At 36.2% G+C, this 22,539-nt stretch overlaps 1 long non-coding RNA gene across 6 annotated transcripts in view; it reads left to right on the top strand.

The window, feature by feature from the left end:
- The window catches only part of LOC146443239 (uncharacterized), a 68,066-nt gene that overhangs the window by 22,864 nt on the left and 22,663 nt on the right, over positions 1-22,539 (top strand). For 4 of the 6 annotated variants that reach the window (XR_014846453.1, XR_014846449.1, XR_014846452.1 and 1 more), the window contains one exon: positions 6,678-6,856. The exons of the other annotated variants lie outside the window; for them this stretch is intronic. This is a non-coding gene — a long non-coding RNA (uncharacterized LOC146443239). The remainder of the gene's footprint in view (positions 1-6,677; positions 6,857-22,539) is intronic. 6 annotated transcript variants of the gene reach the window in all.

Genomic DNA, 22,539 nt, shown 5'->3' with positions numbered 1-22,539 from the left:
GAATACTTAAATAGTGCACACAGGAAAGACTGGTATGCAGGAATGGATTTAGGAATCTGTATTGCACATACACCTCCAGGTTTATCCTTCTGGACTGGAGAGAAGAATATTGGCATAATTTGTCATCATCATTAAAACCTTCAATTCATTCTTCCCCTTCCCCTCACTCCAAAAATAAAGAATTCTAGTTATCAGCATGGACTCAGTCAACAAAGAAAGTAAAACACAGTGGAAAATGGTTGTTGAAGCAAGAAAAGAGAAATCTGACTCTTCTGTCTTATTGATTTTGTGGTGGTAAACTGTATTTACCACAGTGGAATAATCCTTGCTTTATCCCAGTGCATGAGCTATGAGGGCAGAGAAGAGCCAGCCACTTAAACTGTGTATTGAGTTTGAGAACTCCATGAGCAGTCTATGCATCTGAGAACGCATGGAGAATGTTTCTTTAGCAATAAAGGACATAATCACCTAAAAGACGAGAAAATTCTGAAACTGCAGAGACTTTCCTTTACTTTCTTCCTGCAACAGTCCACAGAGCTGGTCTAGGGAAGAAGGCTGCGCTGCCTTGGGGAAACTGAGATGTTCTGGGTTCGATTTACTCTTGAAATTATTTTCTTTCATATTGAATCAACTGAATGAACTGAACTGTCCATTCAAAGGGCAACTCTGTCTTTCAAAAACACTTCCTCTCATTTGCACCTAAGTGGTTATTCATAACAGTTAGCAACAGAAGTCTTCATAATTCCTTTTATATCCTGTATATTTTAAATTCACAGAGATGTTTCCTGTAACAATGATGAGACTTTCAGCAACCTTACCAGCTGCTCAAAATTCATACTTGTCTTTTCTTTTCCTCTCTTGTTGCTATATAACTACTGTTTTATATGTGACTCATCGCTCTGCATTTTATTCTTTTCAATTTCTGCAGGTTGTATTGAAAAACTCACATAACCTGAGCTTTCCGGTGTATTTACTCTTTTTTTTTTAATGCAAAAATCTATTTTCAAAATACCTCTTATGTTTTAAAAACCTCCGATCTCCTGATTAGTCATAAATGCTTTTGAAGAGGTTTTTAAAAGCTAGAAATAAGCTCAAATAGCTTGAAACCTTCCAGAAACACACCTTTCTGTTCTTATATATTTTCATTTTGTCTACCCTCTTACTGTAGTGAGACATGTAAATTAAGTAAGTCAGAAAGATTTAATCCAGAAGAATGAGACATAAAATGATTTCATATTGTATATTTTCCCTCCCATGACATTAAGAGTATCCTTTTTTCTGCTTTTCTGAAATGTATTTTTCTAATTGGTGTATCTTATTGTTGCTTCTATTTGCATAATTCAGATTATATTTATTCTTAGGCTTTATTTGTACTGTATCAGAAGTATTCCAAGCACTTATATTTTCTTATGTATTTCTCAGTCTTTTAGTACAAAGCAGTGTTTGCCCATTTCTTTTTCATTTCTTTTCGTGTCCTACTAAGTTATTCTCCAACCCTGCAGCACTATATCATATTATTCTAACTACACAGTGTATCATTCTACCTCACCTGCCCTACCACTCTATCTCTTAGTGTCTTTGACAAATTATCACCATTATTTCCCTTCTAACTCTTCTTGTGCCATTCATCACCCATGACATTAAATAACTGCTCTTCTATCAAAATAATATACCTACATCATCTAACCAAGCGAATATTCAACCATTTTCTATTAGAAATGGCCTGAGACTGACATATCTGTCCCACCTGGCTATCCACAGATAAATGGATGAACTGAATTGTACCAAAAAAAAAAAAAAAAAAGGTATGAAGGTTTTGGTTTCCAGTTAAAACATTCCTAAAATGATTTTGTTTTCCAGGAAATTACAATCCTTAGCTGCTTTAAACTAGAAAACTTTATCATGGAAAATGTTGTCACTGACAAAAAGTATTAAGGACATTTTAATTCCCTACTTTGCAATGTGAAAGAATTAACTTTCATTCTTTTTTTTTTTGTATGTATTGCAGTAGTTTAATATTAGAAATATTTGATCTATTGCAATATCACCAGTTTACAAAACTGATTTAAAGCAAATCCATGCCCTGTATGTAAAAGAGAACTAGCTAAAATGGAATATTACACTACCACTCATGCTTATAATTCATATTACATTTACCTGCAATTGGAAAAAAATCTCTCCAAATTTTCCTAAGCTAGAAGCACGAAGCCATGTAGGGCTTTTGAGCTGTGAAAAATTATAATGGGTTATGCTTTTTATTATTTTATTAATTTAAATGTTAGTAATTACATTCAGTATGTGTAATATATATACATATTACATTTTGTTCAATAAAGAATCAAGTTAATACAATCTGAAACTAATATTATAAATGAAAATGTCTGGCTATTGCATTGAAATGCTGACATTAGATATTTAGTACTTTTTATAAGATAATAAGTTGGGCTGTGAGTACTCAAATAAGAAATAGCTTTCTGTTCTAAGAAATAGTATTTTGGGCTAACATTTTTAAAAGTTATGTTGTACCAAGTGTAGAGATCAGGTATAAAAGTCTTCGTGACTCTCAGCACTGAGGATTGTGAAAATTAAGCATCCTTTATATTCTCTGTTACTGACAAGGCATTTACCAGGCTTGGAGAAAGGGGGAAATGGCGGTAGAACCAGCACAAACCTCACTCATCCCAGGTGATCAGACCCAATCCTTGGCCATTAGTGTAAAACTACAAACCTTGACTTCTGTTGGCTGAGGAGCACAGTTTCAACAGAATTTCCCTTCTCCAGACTAATGTACAGTGACAGGATCTGAGCATTCTGGAGAATTCAGCTCCATTCAGGCTGAGCTGTGTGTACTTCTTTTATGTTATTAAATGGTAGAAAAGCTTTCTCAGTTCTTGAGAGAAAGCTCTCTCCAGAAGAATGTTACAGATGTGGAATCTAAATTCGTATATCCTTTTCTGCATCCCTGATAACGGCCTTATGCTATCAGCATGGTGCTTTTATGGAGTTGTCAGAAAACAGTTGTCTGCCCTAAACAATTAAAAGCAGAAAATTATATATATTGTTTGTATCATATTTACAGTCTGTTACTCATATTTATTTATATAAATATATAATTGCATTTATTTTATATTCATAGTATTCTTATTTATTTGTCTTATTTTCATTTCAGCACAGGGTGTCATTGAAATGAAGTATTGTAATATTGACTTTAGGTTAGCTAAAGTTCTTTACTGATTGTAACTCTAACTTCTCTGTTTTTAAAAGTAAACATTTAACCTGTGCTGAGGCCTAATAACTACTGCTGAGAATAAAGAATACCTTTCCTTTTTTCTATTCTGATTTCAGTTGGGTCAGTTTTTAAATTTTACAGCATTTTAATGAAATTCATGGAATTCAAATACAATCTTTAAGCACCTCTTTTGTGTGTTATTTTCCATATACCCTCTCATAAACAGTTATTCATTATTAATGACTTTCTTTGCCTGAATTTAAAAAAAAGACCAAATCTCTCAGTTGTTCACAATATAAAAAGAATAGATTTCTGCACTCTTTTCTTTTTCTTTTTTTTCCCCCTTTGGCAATAAAGGCGAGGTCCCCTAGAAAAGAAAATCTGAACAATGGTTTTTTTAGGCATTGCTACTGAAGGCAATCATGATACCACACTGGGTTTTCATGTTCCTCTGTACATGGTGACATGGAGTTATGCAGCTATTATCAAATTATGTGTCCTCACCTTTGTCACTGTTAATAGGGACATGTCCATCTCTGGAAGCAGTATGGGTTATCTACGATTAGAGTATTTTTTCTTCTAAAAAAAATAAATGCAACGCCATTACTAAAAAAGCAGATCTGAATGCCTCTTGCTGTTTGCAATGATTGATCACTAGAAGCAAAAGATGAGTTTTCTTTCCCATCTTCATGTGTGTGAAATGAGATTCCAATTAGTGGTGCATCACCAGGTGTGCGATGAGCAGGTCTGTGTGCAGATGCACATGTGCTGTGTGTGTGAGAGGACGGAAGGCAGAGGGAGAGTTCCAGGCCATGGCTGGCTAACCTTTGGTGTTATTTGGCAGAAGAGAACCTGCAGCCCTTGTTTTCCATCACAGCTGGGTGGACCCCACCAGCCTAGATGGGCAATCCATTAGTCACCTGTGCTACCTAAACAAGTAACTCTCCTACAGGACACAACTAACTTTAGATACAAAGGAGCAACATGACTGGTCCCTTCCGTATGATATTTGGCACCTTCCCATGTCTTTTCTCTTTTGAGGATTACATTTAGCACTGGTAGCTCAGTTTGCAAGCTGCAGTGGGAGCTGCAGAGGGAATTCTGGGTGTCAGAAACCACAGGCAAGAAGTCTTGAACTGCCAACACTTTGCATTAACAAATGGCATGGGGACCTGTGGCCCAAGCAGGTGAATAGGCCATCAGACTGGGCAGGACTTTCACACTTAAGACTGTGGGGCTATAAAAGCCCAGGAATTGCATTGTTTGAGGTCCTTCCTCAGGGGCATGGACTTGAGCTGTTATTGTGTTATTGCACCAGGATTAAATTATTTTAAGGATAGAGACAACCGAGATACTGCTATGGGAAACCTGAGTCTGAACCAGCTGAGGAGATCTGGAGTGAGTGGGGGGTGGAGCTGTGAAAGGGACCTCTGTCCCAGCTCAGGAGGTGCAGCTGTCACTGCCAGAGTGGCTCCTGGGTGGTCAGACAGCGAAGTTGCATTAATATCTCCTGTGCTACTAGGTCTGTCAGGGCTATTCCCTGCACTAGAGCTGTTCTATTCTATTTCTTTTTTCTTTCTCAAGAGTATTTTGCTGCTCTTGATAAATGTATTCTGCATCACTTGGCACATGTGACATTAAAAAAAAAAGTCAATTTTCTTTTATTGGAAGAATTTTGAAAAGTACCTCAAGTATTAGACACTGAGTTATGAAGAGGAAAGGATTTACAGCCACATATTTTATTGGTATTTTGTTTTTAAGGGAGGCATCCCTTTTAACTCTGTGATGTGCCTCAACTGAGAAAGTAGACTCGGGAAAAATAAACCAAAAAAAGAATAACAGAATTAAACCCAAACCAAAACCAAACAACCCATGCTTTCCTCATGCTGTTCCTGTTCCAGCAAGCAAAACCCACCCTTTTCAAAGCATCTGGCACATCTATACAGACAGATGCTGACAACCCAAGTTCATTCTGGCCACCCTGCAAGCTGTCTGGCCTTACTCCAGCTCCCATCCTAAAACCATGTGGCTGTGATGGAGCATCACTGAGCCTGGACTAATAAACCTGACCTCTCAGGAGCCAAACACAACACCACAGAGCTCTGCAGCTTCTGGCCAGGATGAGTTTGTCTGCTTGCTCAGAGCATGAACAGAATAGATTTGGGTCTGTCTGTACCTACGCTTAGAGACTCCTTTTGTGTCTCTCTGTTAGGTTCCTTTTCACCAAAACCCCATCCAGATATCAAAATTCAACTCTTTAAACCTTGGCATACCTTCATTCACATAATCTGCTAAATATTTGTACTCATACATTGTGGTTTACACTGCAAGCAATAAAACATCTGAGGCTAATTCTTATTCCAATCAAATCTGTAAATCATTAATACAGAAATAACATCCATGAGAACAAACTTGCCTAACCATTCAAATAAAACAGTAAAATAAAGAATGACAAAAGAGAAAATAGGTGATTCTGTTCTTTACTTCCAATCTTCTAAAGAATTTAATTGTTGGATCCTAATTTGTTAGTCTCACACATCTTCCCAAAATTCGCCCATATTCCCTATTCCCATACTTTGGGGCTAGAAAAACATCAGAATAATGGAGAAAGCTAGGAGTTATAGGAGATTTTAATGAGTGATGGATATTCTCATAGGTAAATAACTCTGAGAGCCCATAGGGCAGGACATGGGAAGTTCCTAGAGTTATTGCTCTACTTTAGTTTTGGACAGGTGAACTTCCATAGATGTTACTACTCATAACAAATATGAGTTGAGGTTGTCATAATAGATAAGGGTTCATTTCCAGACAGAATCCTTGCAGTTGTATTCCCCACATATTTTAACATCACCAATCTGGGGAATCACATCAGTAGTGTCAATAAATTTTCTTGTTCACTCCAAGCATGACAAATTTTTCTAATGGATTAAAGAGCTCTGTATGCTCTTAAGACATGGCTGTTGACTGATGGCATGCCTTCCAAAATAATTCTTTTTTATATGAATGGTGCTTAAAATACTATCTTAAGTCAGCACTTAAACTTAACAAAAGTTTATTTCCACAGTATTTCAGGATTTATTTTTTCTTTAATCTATTACCTAACTCTGGAATGTTATGGAAAAAAAATAAGGTTAGATCTTACTTCTTAATTTTCTTCCCAAAAAGAATAAACATAAAATTTAATGTCAGAGAAGAAAAAAAAAATATAAAAGGGGATTGAGACAGACTTGTTTGCAGGTAGGAATCTTCCCATATTTAGTAAGTAATCAGGGATTATATGGTTTGCTGTTTTGTGTAGTTTGTGCAACTGTGATTAATAAATATGCAAAAAGGCTTTCACTTATACTGAGGCTTTTTGTCAAATCTCTTTAAGCTGAAAGAAGTAAAAAATCTTTAATGTACTGCTAAAAAGTCATAGAATTAGAAACAAATTCTTCTGTCTTCCCAGCACGTGCTCAACAGAGGTCAGCATCCTGTCTGGGTACCAGGTCAGCATTGGTGTGCTTCAGACAGAAAGAAAAGTTAAAGCTGAAAGCAGCTCTAACTCCATCCTGCATGCTGAGACACAGTTGGACTGTGGAAGTGTGCTGGACTTTCTGTCCTTCCACTGTAAAATTATTGAAGAAGGTGAGCATGTTTTACAGCAGCTCTACTTCCTATGTAGCCATTTGATTTGGGTCTCTGAAAGAATACATCCAGGAAAGACAGAAAGATTGGGTGTGATACAAAACTCTCCAAGCCTTGTAATCTACTTTATATAGTTAGTATAGAAAATACAATTTTAAGTCTTACAATTTTCAACCCAGTGCTGTGGATACCCAGTGATTTCTCAGAACTGTCTTTCATAGAAATCTCTCTACTTTCCTTGAGTCCCTTGCTTTTGTTCAGAATCCTGTGTCTGTAACCAGAGTTGTTATGTTTTTCCACACCTGAAGGGCACCTGTAGACAGCACTGTCATTCTGTATAACTTTTATCAGAGAGTCGGAGAAAAAAGAAAACAAGAAATAAATCAAGCAAAGACTCCCTGAAAGAGGGAGTGTATGTTTCTTCTCTCATATAGCATAGCAGACCAGTGAATTCAGCTGATTTATAGAAAAACAGTGTGTGGGAAACAAATTTGCTTGTATTTACCTAAAGCTGTTTTCTTCACAGATATTTGAATTGTCTACATGGTACAAAAAACATGCAGTACAATTTGCAGAACTTGTAATTTGTTTCAATTAATGCAACCCTGTGCTTAGCAGTAATGACAGAGCAACAGAAGAAATTCTTTGACCTCAATTGTAACTTCTAATATAGTTCTAAGGAGTAGTTCTACACATGAAGAAATTAAATGAACTCAGATTGTAAAAATATCATTGGATTGAATATAAATACTTTAATGAATATTTAGAAAGCTATACAGGAAAATTGAGTGCTTGTGACTGATACATGAAAAATGTTCATAGATGAATAACAGAGCTAAAGAAACAGAGTAGAAGCTTAGACACTAATGAAGTTGAGGGTTTGCCTTAAGGAGAAAAAGTTAAACTTTTTTACAGATTCTGGTGTCTATAAGTAAAAGGCATAATAAGGCCTGCAGGTTCATATTTCTACAATCTTATTCATTAAAAAAGTTCTTTAGTGATAAATGAAGACCTCTCTAGTGCAAATAAATACAAAAATTTTTTTGTTGCATGAAGTAATATAAACCTTTAAGAGAGACATTCAAGATGAATCTATGTTGACCTTTGGCAATTGTGGACAGAGCTGTTTGATATGTGCAAAAAAATTTCAATATCAAAGTACTCAACTAAATAAAATATAAAATAATATATAGAAGATGAAACAATGCAGAAGTGCTAACCATAAACATATGTATTGGAATGGACTAAATGAAATTTTAAAAGCTTTCGTTGCTATCTCTAAAGCCTTTATGAATTGAAACATGGAAGAACAACAGAGTAAGACAAATTATGAGAATATATGCAAGGGTAACTTGAATAGAAAACTATTTCAGTTACCTTCTGATCATATTTCTCTTTTGTCAGCTTTAACATTAGAACATTGGTGCTTAAATCTAATAAAAGGAAGAAATTAAAAAACCGCACAAATTTTCAGAGAACAAGAATAAAGAAAATACCTGAAAATTGCAAAAAGTGTTCATTCAGTTAAAAGAAGTAATCCTTTAAAAGACATGGATTATAAGCCTTTATTGAATTTTCTCAGACCCTTGACAGAGAGACCCAGATATTACTATTCAGCACCCATCAATGAAAGACCCTGATGAGATGCCAAGAGTTCGCTGAATAAACTGGGTGAAGGAATTAACTCAAGTTTTGCTTTCAATGGTTATAAAACACATGAAGATTATAGGTTTTTTGGAGTTGGAAGGAATCATGGAATTTGTTGACAGGTTTGTGATGAGGACTCTTGAGGAAGAGAATCGGTCAATTCCATGTAGAGGTGAAGAAAATGCTCCCACAAACATAAGCAATGTACTCTTAATATCACATAGTAGTTTTCTTCTGCCAGAAAATTCCTTCCAATGCTTAGAGTGAGATGTGCTCAGCAGTCTTTCCTCTATGCACTGAACACTCCCCATGAATTAACTTGGAGGTATAGTGATGGAACTTGGACTGTAAAATGCAAAAAGAATAAAATCCTAGGTAACACAAAACATGACAACCAGAAAAAGAACAGAGATATGCTATGAGGAGAATATGACTGAAAACAGCCAAACTGCACAGATGCAATCAAGTAAAAGGGGTTCTCAAGGAATATTCCTGGTTGACAAAAGTAAGGATTTGTGATGGAGAAGCAGCTGGAAGCCAGGCACAACATCTTAGGGCAGCAAAAATTAATCCAGACACTTATACGTAGAGACACTGGAATTGCCATCTGTCCCTTAGGTCTTAAAATCCCAGAGTATATCAGACATCATTCACTACTTTAAATAGAATGTTAGACTCCAAATGAAACGTTTTGGCAGACTCTGAGTAAAATTAAGAGATCTGAATAAATGTTAGGATTAGTTTTAAGAAAATTCTCAGCCTACTCACAAGTTGGAACACAGAAATCGGACCAATTTTTAAAGTCTGAGATGTATTAATTATTAAAACTTTTTATATCCCTCTTTTACCCTCCATTACAATGATTAAAGTGTACTAAATGAGATGGCATTGTGTGAAGTTACATAAAAGAAAATTCTCTACAAAAGAGAGCCTTTTAAAGGCTGTTACCACTAAATGTGATTAAAGTCTGATTTCTTCCATCAGGACAGATGATGAGCAGCAAATTGCCTGCAGTACTTGCAAATTGAACAGAAAAACCTGCTTATTGACCACTTAAATTGTTTTAGAGCAGATTGATACATCTCAGTTATTTATGTGAATAAATATCAGGAGAATAAGCCTCTCATTTACAAGAACTCCCAAGTGGTAACTGCCTGGAACACAGAAAATAATCACAGTATCAGTCCTCTACCCAACAGCACATAGATTAGATACAAGCATCTCTCGAACAGCATAGCCAATAACATGAGGCTTGCAAAGTGTAGAATAAAAGCAATTTTGAAAGTTAGGGTCAGAGTCTTCCACAAGAGGGTGACTGAACATGAAAAACAAGCAACACTTTTGGGAGGCATGTTAGGTAAAACTGCAAATTTATTTTTAAGAACTAAGGAAGCATTTTGAGCAATAATTTTCTGAAACCACAGGAGAGAAAGGGAAAACTTGGTTTTCTTTTAAAATAAGAAAAAAAAAGATTAGGCTTGACACATTCCTGATTAGCACATTGGGAACTAATCCTGCCTATGTCATGACATAATGCTCGGCATTCTTAACATAAAAAAACTTCCTCATTCTACCATCTGCCACAAAGCTTATCAAGTTCAGAACAGTATTGCATTATTAGCCACTCTGCTAAAGGAATCACCCTGCTCCAGGAGAGAGAGAATTTATTAGTTCTTAAAGATATATTTTGTCATTTAAGCAAGAGCAGCAGCTGGAATTTGTCTGAAATTGCAACTCAGATGATTTTTGTCCTAATTAAAATACCTACACAAGGTACTTAAGGAATGAGCATCTGGAAGATATTCAAAATATGTTATTATTCTACTGCTGAAAGATTTAGATTAATTTAGCCTCAAATACTAAAATCTTCAACAAGTATGTAAATAGTAGATAGAAGATCTAGTTGAACATGTTCCTGCTTATTACAGTGGAGGTTGGAATAGATGGACTAGGCCGCTTCAGATCCAAACTATTCTATGATTCAATGGATGGATGGATGGATGTAGGGATGGATGAGCGGATGGATAAAATCTGTAGTGCTTCTCTGCAGCCTGACTGAAGTAACTGCACCCACCTTCGTGTCACTGGGAATATTTGAAGAGCCATCCCAGGGTACATGAATTGTGGAAGACAACTTCCTTTTAAATGTCTATGTAAGGGGTAACTTATGCATAGTACAGCTGTGTGGGCCCAGACAAAAGTGTTCCTTGGTAAGGGCCTGTAGCTTAAAAAATTTTAAGGAAGCCTAATATTGCATCAAACAGTCCAATGAGGTTGTCATGACCTGTGAAGATGACTAGAAGACATTGATTTATACCAAGACCTCCTTTCTTGTTCAGAATTTAAAAGACAAAATGATACCTTAAATCTCTCGCATTCTTCAGCTCTGTCAAAACCTTACAGAGCCCCACTCCTGTACCACAAGGGCTTTAGCATAATGTCCTTAGCATAATGTCTTTGATAGCAAAATATCAATGCTATTTGAATACATATCTAGAACAAATGCAAATAATAAACAGTAATGTGCGTTGAATAGGCCAGTATTTTTCTATATTTTCTATTTGTGTCCAGATGAGGATGGGAGTGCCAGACTAGCTTTGGTGGTCCAACACACCCCACAGCTATCCGGGTTTTTGGTTTGTGCACTGCTTGCATTATCACAGTCATTCAAAGAGTTGCCCAACAGGCCTGAGCAAGAACCTTCCTTAAGGAGTGGGTAACTCACAGTGTACAACTATTTAAACTCTGGGGGGTTTTTTCTGCTGAGCCTGAGAAAGTTACTCTGCCAGTTACAAATTATAGGAGGGATAGGTTTTTGTGAAATAGTAATTTTAGGTACATGGCAATATACACAGACACAAAAGCTTTCCAGATAGAAACTGTCTTTGGTCTTAATATCAAAATAATTGCATTCTCTCCCCTCCCCCAAATGTTAGAGGAGCAACTTTATAAAAACTTTTCAGAAATGTTTTGGTTAAAATTGTTTGCTATTGCACCTTTAGTATGGAAATATAGTTTTCGTTTGCCATGTTCCTCCCTGACCATCCCTGGGGATGTGAGCAATCATTTCGACAGAAGATGATCAGGAATGAGATTCATCTTACATAATTTCAGTCATCCAAAACCAGGGCAACTAGCCTAAGCTAAGTGCCTAAGCTCCCTGTGCAAGACAGGAACAGAGAGCAAAAGGGGCACAATGTTCCTCATCCCATCTCTCAGATGCTGTCCTGGATTGGAGTAAACCATCCACCAGCAAAGCACAATTTCTTCAAGTACACGGTTGAGGGATCATAGATTATTAGCTTAGATAACTTCAGGTAGCTCTCAAATCTCTCTCCAAATGAGAAGAGAGCTTGAACATGTTTCATAGTCCTCACCTAAATATTAACAGTCATTAGTTGTTTAGTTGAAAGGTTGAATAACTCAGTAGATTTCAGTGACTATAGCACTTACTTGGTGCTTGTTCCTCCTCTGATGCCAGAAATTATCACAGACACCCGTTACAAGAGATTATCATAGATATTATCACTGCCATATTCTATTTTCTGATCCCCCAATTTGTTGTAGAAAACTGAAATGTACTTCAAAGGAAAAAGGTGCTCTGAAGAGATATATGACATCAGGCAGGGCAACCATATTTTATCATACACCATACCTCATGCTATATCCAGTTGTAACTGAAGATAAAATTAAAAAGGAGGAAAGGAAGTTGAAAAGAAAAGCCCTATTTACTTTCATCTCCTCAATTCCAACCTGAACATTAGCTTTTATGTAGGAACATGTAGTCAGTATTTTTTGAGAGAAGCCACTATTTCAGATGTCAGAGAAGAGTGCGGAGTCCATTCTGTAGTACTCTTTTGTCAATGTAACTATTTTCAACAAATCTTATTCAGGAGAGTAAAAGAGAGACAAGCATCTCTATTACTGAATGTCAACAAACCAGTATAGATGGAAACAATTGTCTCATCATCTCATACTGGCTCCAACTGCCCTTGACATTTCTATTTTGATTTTTGGAGCACATAAGATGTACATTACTGCACATTAACTCTTTTGGCTGCTGACACTTTATAAGTTTAGCTTATCTTAGGTTACCATGATGCACTGTGGGAAGCAGAATGTTTAATAATTACTCCTGCTAAAAACGACATTGTGTCCTTCCCTGCAGAGCTGAAATAGTTGGGAAGGCAAACAATAATTGCATGTATTTTTATGTTCAATTGCTTAGGAACAAAACTTTGACAAGGCCATTATTATTATTATTTTGGGGAATGAATCCAGAATTAGTAGATGAAAGTCAGGAAAAGATCACAAGAAACAGTTTATTCAACAGTACAGTAATGTTCCTGCTGAGTATTCCTGACAGAAATCCATTTTACAATGTTTATCTGAAAACTGTAATAGATATTAAGATATGTCTGCAGAACTCTTTATGTTAAAATATTGCCAATTGTTTTTTTTTTTTTTTGTATTTCTATTGCAAAACACATTTTGTTATATTTAGTACAAGACCACTGTATTCTAATTTTTGACTTTAAAAGGGCAAATGTATGTATGGCTTTGAAATGATAATAAATTAATGTCCATATTTACTCTGACTCCTTATGTTTTCAGCTGTAGCAATGTTACAGATCATAAGTTCTTTCTGCCACTAACATCTAATCATCCAGGTAATAATTTATCCTGGAATATTGAGGTGAACACACCCTACCCAATACATCATTGCTGCAGACCTGTCACATATTTCATACACTTGTTGAAGGTTCCGTTTCCTGCCCTATGTTTTCAATCCTACTGAGGCATTAGGATACTCTTTTCTCCTTTTCTGTCCTCTAGAATTCTAATTCTTGAACACAAGAGATACAGAGCAAGCTGTCTTTATTGAGAATTTTCTTCAATAGCTGCCTTTGAGTCATAGAAGGCAGATACAAGTGTCTGAGACACTTTTGTGAATATTGAATAGAAAATATCCTTGATTACTGTATTTTTTTTCCAGTTTTATTAAGAATTACTGGACTTATATCTTGCTCCTTTGCATGTGGGAGTAGGGTTTTATTTATAGATAAAAACCTGTGTTTGAAGAGCCCTATTGCATACAGACACACCTACCAACAGTGTGGGAAAACAGATTTTGGGTTGAGATGATTGTAGGAATTTTCTTAATATGAATCTAGTAGCGAGTAAGTTCTATGGTAAAAGTTCTGGAAAATTTCCACTATATATTTCCAGGATGTAAACACATGAGAGAATTCTAGAGGTATCAATTTGTGGTCCATAAGTGGCTCTGAATATATGATTGTCATATGAGTTTGAAAATATATATTTTTAATCTGCTTGATTTTGAGTATGACAATGCCTAAAGGATGTATCACACAAAGAAGACCATAACTTTTATTTTTACAAACTTGGCTTTTTTTGTTCTTAACTAAGATCTGTGACAACACTTAGGATATATATGGAGAATGAATAGAACATTGCTGGAATTTTCTACCAATTCCAAATTACAACTGTATCAACTAGCTCCAAAACCAGGAATCATTGCTCAGATTTCAAAGGTTCAATGCATAAGATATTTTTGGTCACCTTTTCACATCAACACATTCCTTAACCATTAAAACCAGTTGAATCAATTGTATGTTAGGAAAAACATCCCCAAAAAAAACCCCCAAAAACCCAAAACTCAAAACCCAACCCAACTTAGCTTTTTAATGTGAACTGATAAGTATATAATTTTCATTTTTTTCGTCTAAAATACTCTGTAATCAAGAGTTCAGAAATTAATGGTGTATTTTTATAGAGATATATCTGTATGTTTTTATCTAAGCTTCACCAATGCTAGAGCAATTCCCCAAGTTATTTTGCTGCTATAAATTTCTGCTCAATTTGTGTGTGTGTTAATGCCTCTTTCCAAGATTTTTGTTAAATGTCTGTAACAACATCACAAGAAAATTCATTTATTAATCAGAACATAGTGGCATTCCCAGACATCCGTCAGGTATTTTTCTTTTTCTGTTTTAAACAGATTTGTTTTGAGTATCTGAAGAATGTGAACTTCCCATCAATGTAATTGGAATGAAAAGCTTGTAACAGCAGGTGCTTTAATCTTGTTACAGACAAATAACAAAATTTGGAAGAAATCACATAATTACACTGATCAAATATATGATAGGGATCCAACAGCTTCACAATTTTAATCTATCAAAATTATTGTATTAAAGTGACTGAGAAAATCAGCTTTTCTTGAACAAATAAAGTCAGATAATAAAGAATTGTGGATTTAATGTGAAGTGGTATTCTTGCACTTTTCTGCATATTTTACTTAAAGTGTGTTTCAGAGTTTTATTAGCTCTGACTTTTAAATTAAATACGTATCTTTCACAGCACAGTCTTGAAAACTGCAAGTCTGTCACAGAACTGTTTTCATTTCACAGTGTTTTCTAGTTCAGAAATCTTCATGTATATTTATTGTTATAAGCAGAATTCTTTCCACCTACTCTAAGAACCTCTTTGCCTCTTTAGGAAGATCATTTGGATAAACTGGATTTATTCTCCATGTAAAATTCTGTATCATAGTTCAGAACTTTTTTCGGAGTAATTGATGGCCATGATTAAGACCAAAACGTTTTATCACCAAACATGAATATCCTCAATCTGGTTCCATATTCTGGGAAGAATGCATGTTCTGTGGAAGTTTTAGTTCCTTTATCTTATCTTCTATACCTTTCGAAGTGTAAGAGAATTATAGTGACTATCTTAATTCAATGGAAAAGTATGCAATATAGAACTTATTGCATTGGTTTCTGGTGGTGGCTACAGGTTATTTATCTCAGACCCCAAGTTCTTTTTTTTTTCAGTATAACTGAGTGAATATAGTTGATTGGTGTAACTCAGAGCACATACTCTTGCCATGTTGTTGCAATACAGGCGATACAGCTCTATATCAAATAAAAATGCACCAACAATATGAAGCAGTAATAAGCTCTGCATAAGTAAGCTCTGGTAATAAAAATCTTCTAAACCATCATAGATGTGACATGCAAATACATTTTCTCAGACACATTGAGTACACCAAGTTCAAATAAGGCTTTCCTGTCACTAGATGGTTGTGAAATAAAATTTCCCGATTTCCTATCTGGAAAGTAGTCTTATTAAAATTAACTGTGGAGTTAGAAGAGAGTCTAGAACACTTGTCCTTTACTCGGAAGCAGCTAAATCAAGATAGTCCGTACTATATCACTTTTGATTTCTAACACATGCTGTTAGTAAGAACTCTTAAAATTATGTTTTCCAGTGGGAAGGGCAAAAAATTTCAATAGCTTTTTAAAGAATTTAGTAACTATTAGGAACTCTATCTTCCATCCAAAGAGGGTAATATCTTTGGATATATAACTGTTCTTGGTTCCTTAATGTGTTCAATGTTAGAAGAATTAAAAAGATATCTCAACTATAGATGGTTTTTTATTGATCTAATTTTAATGAAGCATTCAACAGTTTCAAATAAATAGACATATTTTTGGAGTCATGGGAACATGGAGAGTGAATAAAAGCTCTTTACATTCTAATTAGTATAATTGGTTCAAAAGCTTTATTTCCATCCCACAGGAAATTCTGACATTGTAAAGTTTATTTTTATTATTTGGATTGGAAAATGAAAGTGTAGATATTACTTATTGTAGAAAAAATTGGGGAAAAAAGGCACTTAAACATTACTGCGTTTTATTTTCATGTCTTTGCATTCTCATGTGATAAAACCCCTGTAACACAAAATATCAAGCTCTTATATGGAAGTGAAATTAAATATAAGGTTCAAATGGACTATGTATTTCTTACTGAAGTGTACATTATGAACCTAAAACTAAGAAGATAATGCCCATTTATTTAATGTTTTTCTTCTGAAAATTTTACTGATATATTGGTACTTCTCAATGAAAATAATTGTCCCCAATTTATTTATAACAACCTTACTAGAGGCAATTTATTTAGGGGTAATTTAGTTCCCCTTATTTTGAAATACAATTTTGTTGAAATGGGGCTGATTGCTTATACAAGATAAATTGTTTTCTCAAGATTTTTTCTTCTAATTTTTTTTCTTTAAATTTTAAAACCTTTTCCAGTAATTTAATATTATTATAGGATCACAAGGAGCATTTTTTTACTTGTTAATTCTTCCAATCAGTCAGTGGAACCTGTTAATGTCAATTAAAGTTTTGCTATGTGAATTAAATTCTTCTTCAGCAGAACTGGAATTGTTTTTTACATTTTCTGTCGGTCCTAAAAAAAATGGATTCAGTAGATTAAACAATTTTTATACAGTTTTTACTAGATACTAATTTCCACAAAAATTCATCTTGGGAAAAAGAATAACTTTTTGTACATAAAGTTGAAGGAAATTTCAACATGAAAATTCAAAACCCTTTTATTTTAAAAAGAAAAACTTCACTTTTGGCTACCCAATTGACCTAAAATAATTTCAGAAAACACTCATCTTTGCTCAGTTTGCATTTTGAACCTCATGTATATTTTAGCTGAAAATATTTGTCCTGTTCTAGTTCTCTGTTATCTCCAAACAATCTTAAAATAAAGCATCTTGGCTTGCCTCCTTCTCATCTCACTTCCCCCCACACCTTGCTCAAATTGTTGATCAAACAATTTGTCGAAGGCTTTGCATAGCAACTGTGCCTCCAGTGCCTGCAGCCACAGATCCACAGACGCAAACGGGCACATTCTCACTCCACAGGCTGAGGAGCTGACGGTATCCACAGACGGAAAAATAGTTAATAAGCACATTGTATTTAGGCGGGAATTGATTGCAAAGTCCTTTGAGGCTAGTTTGCTTAGTTCTTTACTCCATGTGATTATTACTCTCACAAAGCAACTGGAGGCTGCTGAAGTGTAAAATGAGACTGATTCGTCCCCCAATTCTGTTGCAGACCCTGCTTGTTTTTCCTGTTACTGGGGACAAATTAATTTCTCCTCAAGAATGATGACATTTTTCATGGTTACCAGAGGGCTGAGGTAGCCTACTGGTTTTGAATATAGTAGATACAGGTTCAATTCCTTTTAGGGTTAACAGAATCTGGAATGTAAGTATTTGACTTGGGAGACACTCTGACAGGGAATCAGCTCACAGGTACTGACATCTAAATGGAAGACTCCACACATCCATAGATTAAAAGTTTAAGCTCCTTTTATCCTCATTGGTATCCTTAACAGTCAGTATAGCCTAGAGCTGACCATGGCTAACTGCTTTCCTTAGGATGAGTGGAATTGTTCTCCATTAACTCCTTGGCTGTGCTGACTGTATTGTCTCTGCCTTGACTGGAGCTTGGACACCTGGATCATTAGCAGAACCTTTCAGTCGTGGCTGCCTAGAAGTAGATGTTTGAATCAGAGCTGAATCCTACCCCATGTTTCTCTTTCTCCTCTTCCATCATATCTTTTAAAGATTCCCGTAACATCCCTGTCAGTTCACTGCTTTATAGGCATACAAAGTGAGCAAAATATTTTAACTTTTGCAGGTTTTCAGGTCTGTGTCTCTCTAAGCTGAGAGTAGTTTCTTTATGCTTTGGAATGTGAGGTTAGACATAGACATAGATTATGTTATTTTTCTAAACTGGTGTGTGAAACAATGCATAAATTGAGAAGATTTGATTCAACTCCCATAGCACTGCATTCACATTAGAACTGTCCTTATAATTTTGTGCATCTTTAGCTCTGCCAGAATAGCTCCAAAATTATTCTCCTAGTTTTAAAGCCAGTTCTGCTGATGCTTTTTTTTGGTGTGTGTGTGTGCATGTGCTGATTATTGTTGTTCTTTCTTCCTTAGGAATATATATTTAAATTTCCCTGCTGCCTCACAGTTCCCACACAATGTTTGCTTGATTGCATATTCTTTGTGGTTTCATTTTGTTTGTCTCTCTAGTGGGAGGTCCTGCAAGCAATGTTAATAGACCATCCTCCCCAGAGGAATTTATGGGTAATTTTCTTTGTCATCTGAAAGATTTATGATCAAAATATTAGACGTGAATAGGAAACTGAACTAAATAAATCACAGCTTAATTCTACAGATGTATGCTGATTTATTTACATGTGGATACAGCACTTCTCCTAGAAGAAGTGGGACCCCAGTTTTACTTCAAACTTCTGCTGACAGATATAGGAAGGCAGCAATTTCAGCTAGGAGCAAGGGACTCTTACATTCAGCTCACTATCAATACTAAGTTCTTCCACAGTTTTTGATGAGGCTTTTGGGGGCAGATCCAGAAAAGTTTGTGAGCTGTGCCTGTCTGCAGTATTCAGACTAAGTCAGGAGCTTCATTCCACCAAAGCAACACTTAAAGTGTCGTTAGTGGGCCTCAGCAGGATAATCCAAACCACCTAAATCAGCAGTCTAGACTCTGTGAGTAGACAGTGGAGACAAGTAAACCCCTCTCAGGGTCTATGAGTACTTACTTTGGTTAGCAAACTATTTCTCTCCCTTGGCTCTTTGGAGCTTACAAACCTACTCCAGTGTTACGATGTCCTGAGCAAGGCGCAACTTAGAGCCAGCCAAGAAATAGCAGCCCTAGTCTCAGCTGAACACTTGGAGAGTAAACCTTGCCTGGAACAGCTTATAACCTGAAGGTTTGTGTGTGGCTTTTTTGTTTTCCACATGAAAAATTACAGTAATGTGTAGTAAAAGCATGTCTTTGGCTTTTAGTTTTTTTTTTTTTTTTGGTAAATGTTATTTTTTCACTTCAGGAACAACAGCAAATGCTACTGTTTCCTGGAGCTTATATCCATATTGCTGCATTCTAACGGATGTATGAAATAATTTCTTATATCTGTCAGTCCTCTCTGTCAGATTTTGGACTTTCTCCTGTGAGGTTTCTCCCTCTGGGGAAGGGAGCAGGACCCCCAAAACCCCACAAAAAAGGGTCGCCGCTGAGATGCGAACCCCCACGCAGTCCAGGCCGGTCGGAGCTAGGGTGCCGCGAGCACGCGGGAGCGCACAGCGTGGCATGAGGCTTGGGAGACAGAAGCTCTGCAGGAAATGTGGGTGAGGCGAAAGAACATACTGGACACTGTCTCTGGTCTCCCAGGGAGGTTTATTTGGGTCTTCGGGGGGGTTGCGGGGAAGGAGAAAGGGAGAGGAAAGCAGGGGAACGGCAGGGGCTGGGAGCCCAAAAACAGTGACCTCAGGCTGACACTGGCATGGGTTGGGAAGAGAAGGGAAGGGAAGGGAAGGGAATGGAAGGGAAGGGAAGGGAAGGGAAGGGAAGGGAAGGGAAGGGAAGGGAAGGGACGGGAAGGGAAGGGGGGAGAGCCAATCCCGGAAGGTCTGAGGGGAAGAAAGGCTGGGGAACACACCAATAGACTTCTGATAAGGCAGGGTGCATATTTCAAAACAGCCAATAACATATTGAGCAGGGGAACAAAGGAAAAGCCTCGTGGAAATTTGCAGAGACACGTTGCTATGCTCCTGCTTTGCAGGGATGACACTTTGAAGTTTCATTCAGTACTTAACAGTCTTCTTATGTTGCTTATTTTTTACTCACACAGAGTAATGTACACAATGATTCTGACAAAACTATTAACAGACATTTAAAGCTGCTAACCGTGCTTGCTGTTCCTCCTTGCACATCTCCTCTGTTTTAGTTGACTCTTTTCCTGGTATGTGTAGACTATATTTCAAACTCTTTCTCACAGCTAGTCATTGTTGGGATCTCAGATGTCAGACAACTCAGTTTTGTTTAGAAATTTCAAGCACAGACTCTGTTCATTTTGAAGCATGCTCCTGTAAATGATAACAAACTAACATCATGCTCCAAAAAGCTCACTGCTTGTCAATTTGTTTTTAAAAATATCCTCTAAATGTACTCCAAAGTTTATTTTAACTCTGTATAAATAAATCCAGCAACCATTACTAAGATTTTTAAGAAAAAAGGATTTGATGCCACTATCTAAACTTAAGAATTCATTTAAAGAGATATTATTTTGGGCTAGGTATTTCCTCTGACAAGAAAAGCCAACATGATTGTACATGAAAAACGTTCACAACATGAGTACTAAAATATTCTACAAACAATGAATGAAACTCCCAAATTTTTGGTGATTGGTATTTTGCTTTTTTACTACCAACATTACAACCAAAGTAGAATTCAGGTTTCTGCTTTCTCTGTTTAGATACTTCCCTTTTATCGTGGATTTAGTTCATCTTAAAATGATGATCATGAGTCTCAGTGGTGTTTGAGAGCTTGCAATAGTGATTAACAAAAGCCCATTTCTATTCTGAAGTGCACTGAAGTATGTAATTAAACGTTATTCTTTTTCTCCAGATTGGAGCTGAGTTTTGAAATAAGAATGGTTGATTGAAAACTCAGCTTTGTGAAATGGTTGAGTTCTCCCCAAACTAAAGCCAAGTTAAAAAAGCTGATGATATAGTTAAAAGAGCCTGAGCTTGAACTATAATAGGAATTAATAGGAAGACCTTTGTGCTGACACTGCTTTTAAACTCCTCTGAAGTCCTACAATTCATGATGGCAGCGCATTCATTTCAACTTGATATAAAAATATGCAAATACCTTTGGTATGTTTATTTCCTTGATGGAAAACAAGCTGAACATGAGCCAAGGATGCACCCTTGCATCAAAGCAGGCCAACAGCCTCCTGAGCTGCAGCAGGCAAAGCACTGCCAGCAGGTTGAGGTAAGCAGTCCTTCTCTGCTCAGCTCCAGTGAGATCCCTCTGGAGTGCTGTGTCTGGCCCTGAGTAGACAAAAGGCATGAACATACTGGATTGACTTCAGCCAAGGACCACAAAGATGATTAAGAACCTGAAGCATCTTTTCTCATGAGAAGAGAGGTTTGGAGAGCTGGGGCTGTTCATCCTGGGGAAGAGAAAGCTCATGGGGCTTATGTGTTCAAAAATATCTTTGAGGATGTTAAATAAAGTGGAACCAGTCTCCTCTTTGTGGTATCAAATGATCCAAGGAAAAGAGGTGGTGGGCACAGATTTAATTCCACCTAAACATGAGACAAAAACTGTTTTCTTCTTCTAATTTTTTTAATTATTTTTTTAATTTGGTGAATATGGTCAAAATCTTGTAGAGTATGCCCAGAGTGGTTGTGCAATCTACATCCTTGCAGACACTCAAAACCTAGACAGGACACCATCCTTAGGAGCCCACTCTAGATAATCCTTCTCTAGACAGGGGTGTTGGCCTAGTCCAGAGGTCACTGCTGACCTGAATGTCTCAGTGATTCTGTCAGTTAGTGGGTGATTCACAGACTACAAGGCTGAAAATAAGTTTCAGTGACTAGAGTAGTTTTAATGTCATCAGCAGTCCTTCTATGCCAGATGTGACCCCCACAATGACATTACATGTTAAAAATTCCTTCAAGTATCAATTTTTTTGTCTTTTCTATCAGTAGTCTTTCAAATTTTTTTATCTCAATATTTTGAATCTTCTTTATCATAGAAAACTTTGCTGGGGAATTATAGTATTCAGTCTTAAGAAGAGAAAAAGTATATTTTTCTACCTTATAAACATCTTTGGAAAGAAGCTCTTTCCTGAGAAAAACTATGTTACAGCAAGTCATCCATGATGATAATATTTTTACCTGAAAGAGAACAATAGATTGTTTAGTCCATATTTCCTTTCATGCATGATATGAGCATTTTTGTTAGATTTCACACAGTCCTTGGGTCAAGTTACTAACATATGTATAGTTTAAATTATTCATCTCAGAGAACCACATGGGTTTAGCAAGGAGATTTACAAAAGTGCTTTTCAGAACAAGAAAAAATATTGCGGAAGACATAAATGCTGCAGTATTATCTTAGTAAATATTAAAGATATTATAAAGGAAGGAAGGAAGAAAAGATGATCAAATATTTTCTGTTGGCTGCATGTGTTCCCTTGGTGAAGAAGTTGGTCTCAGGGGTGTGGTAATCTTCCTTTAAAATATTGAATATTCAGAAACAATAAATCAAGTTACATTTTATTAGTTTAAGTTCTTCTTACTGCACACAGACTCTGCCTTCATCTATTGAAAA

The sequence above is a fragment of the Lichenostomus cassidix genome, chromosome 1Aa (assembly GCF_008360975.1).
Source record: "Lichenostomus cassidix isolate B80296 chromosome 1Aa, HeHo_3.0, whole genome shotgun sequence".
NCBI classification, from domain to species: domain Eukaryota; kingdom Metazoa; phylum Chordata; class Aves; order Passeriformes; family Meliphagidae; genus Lichenostomus; species Lichenostomus cassidix.
This window is presented reverse-complemented; position numbering and strand designations above follow the sequence as displayed.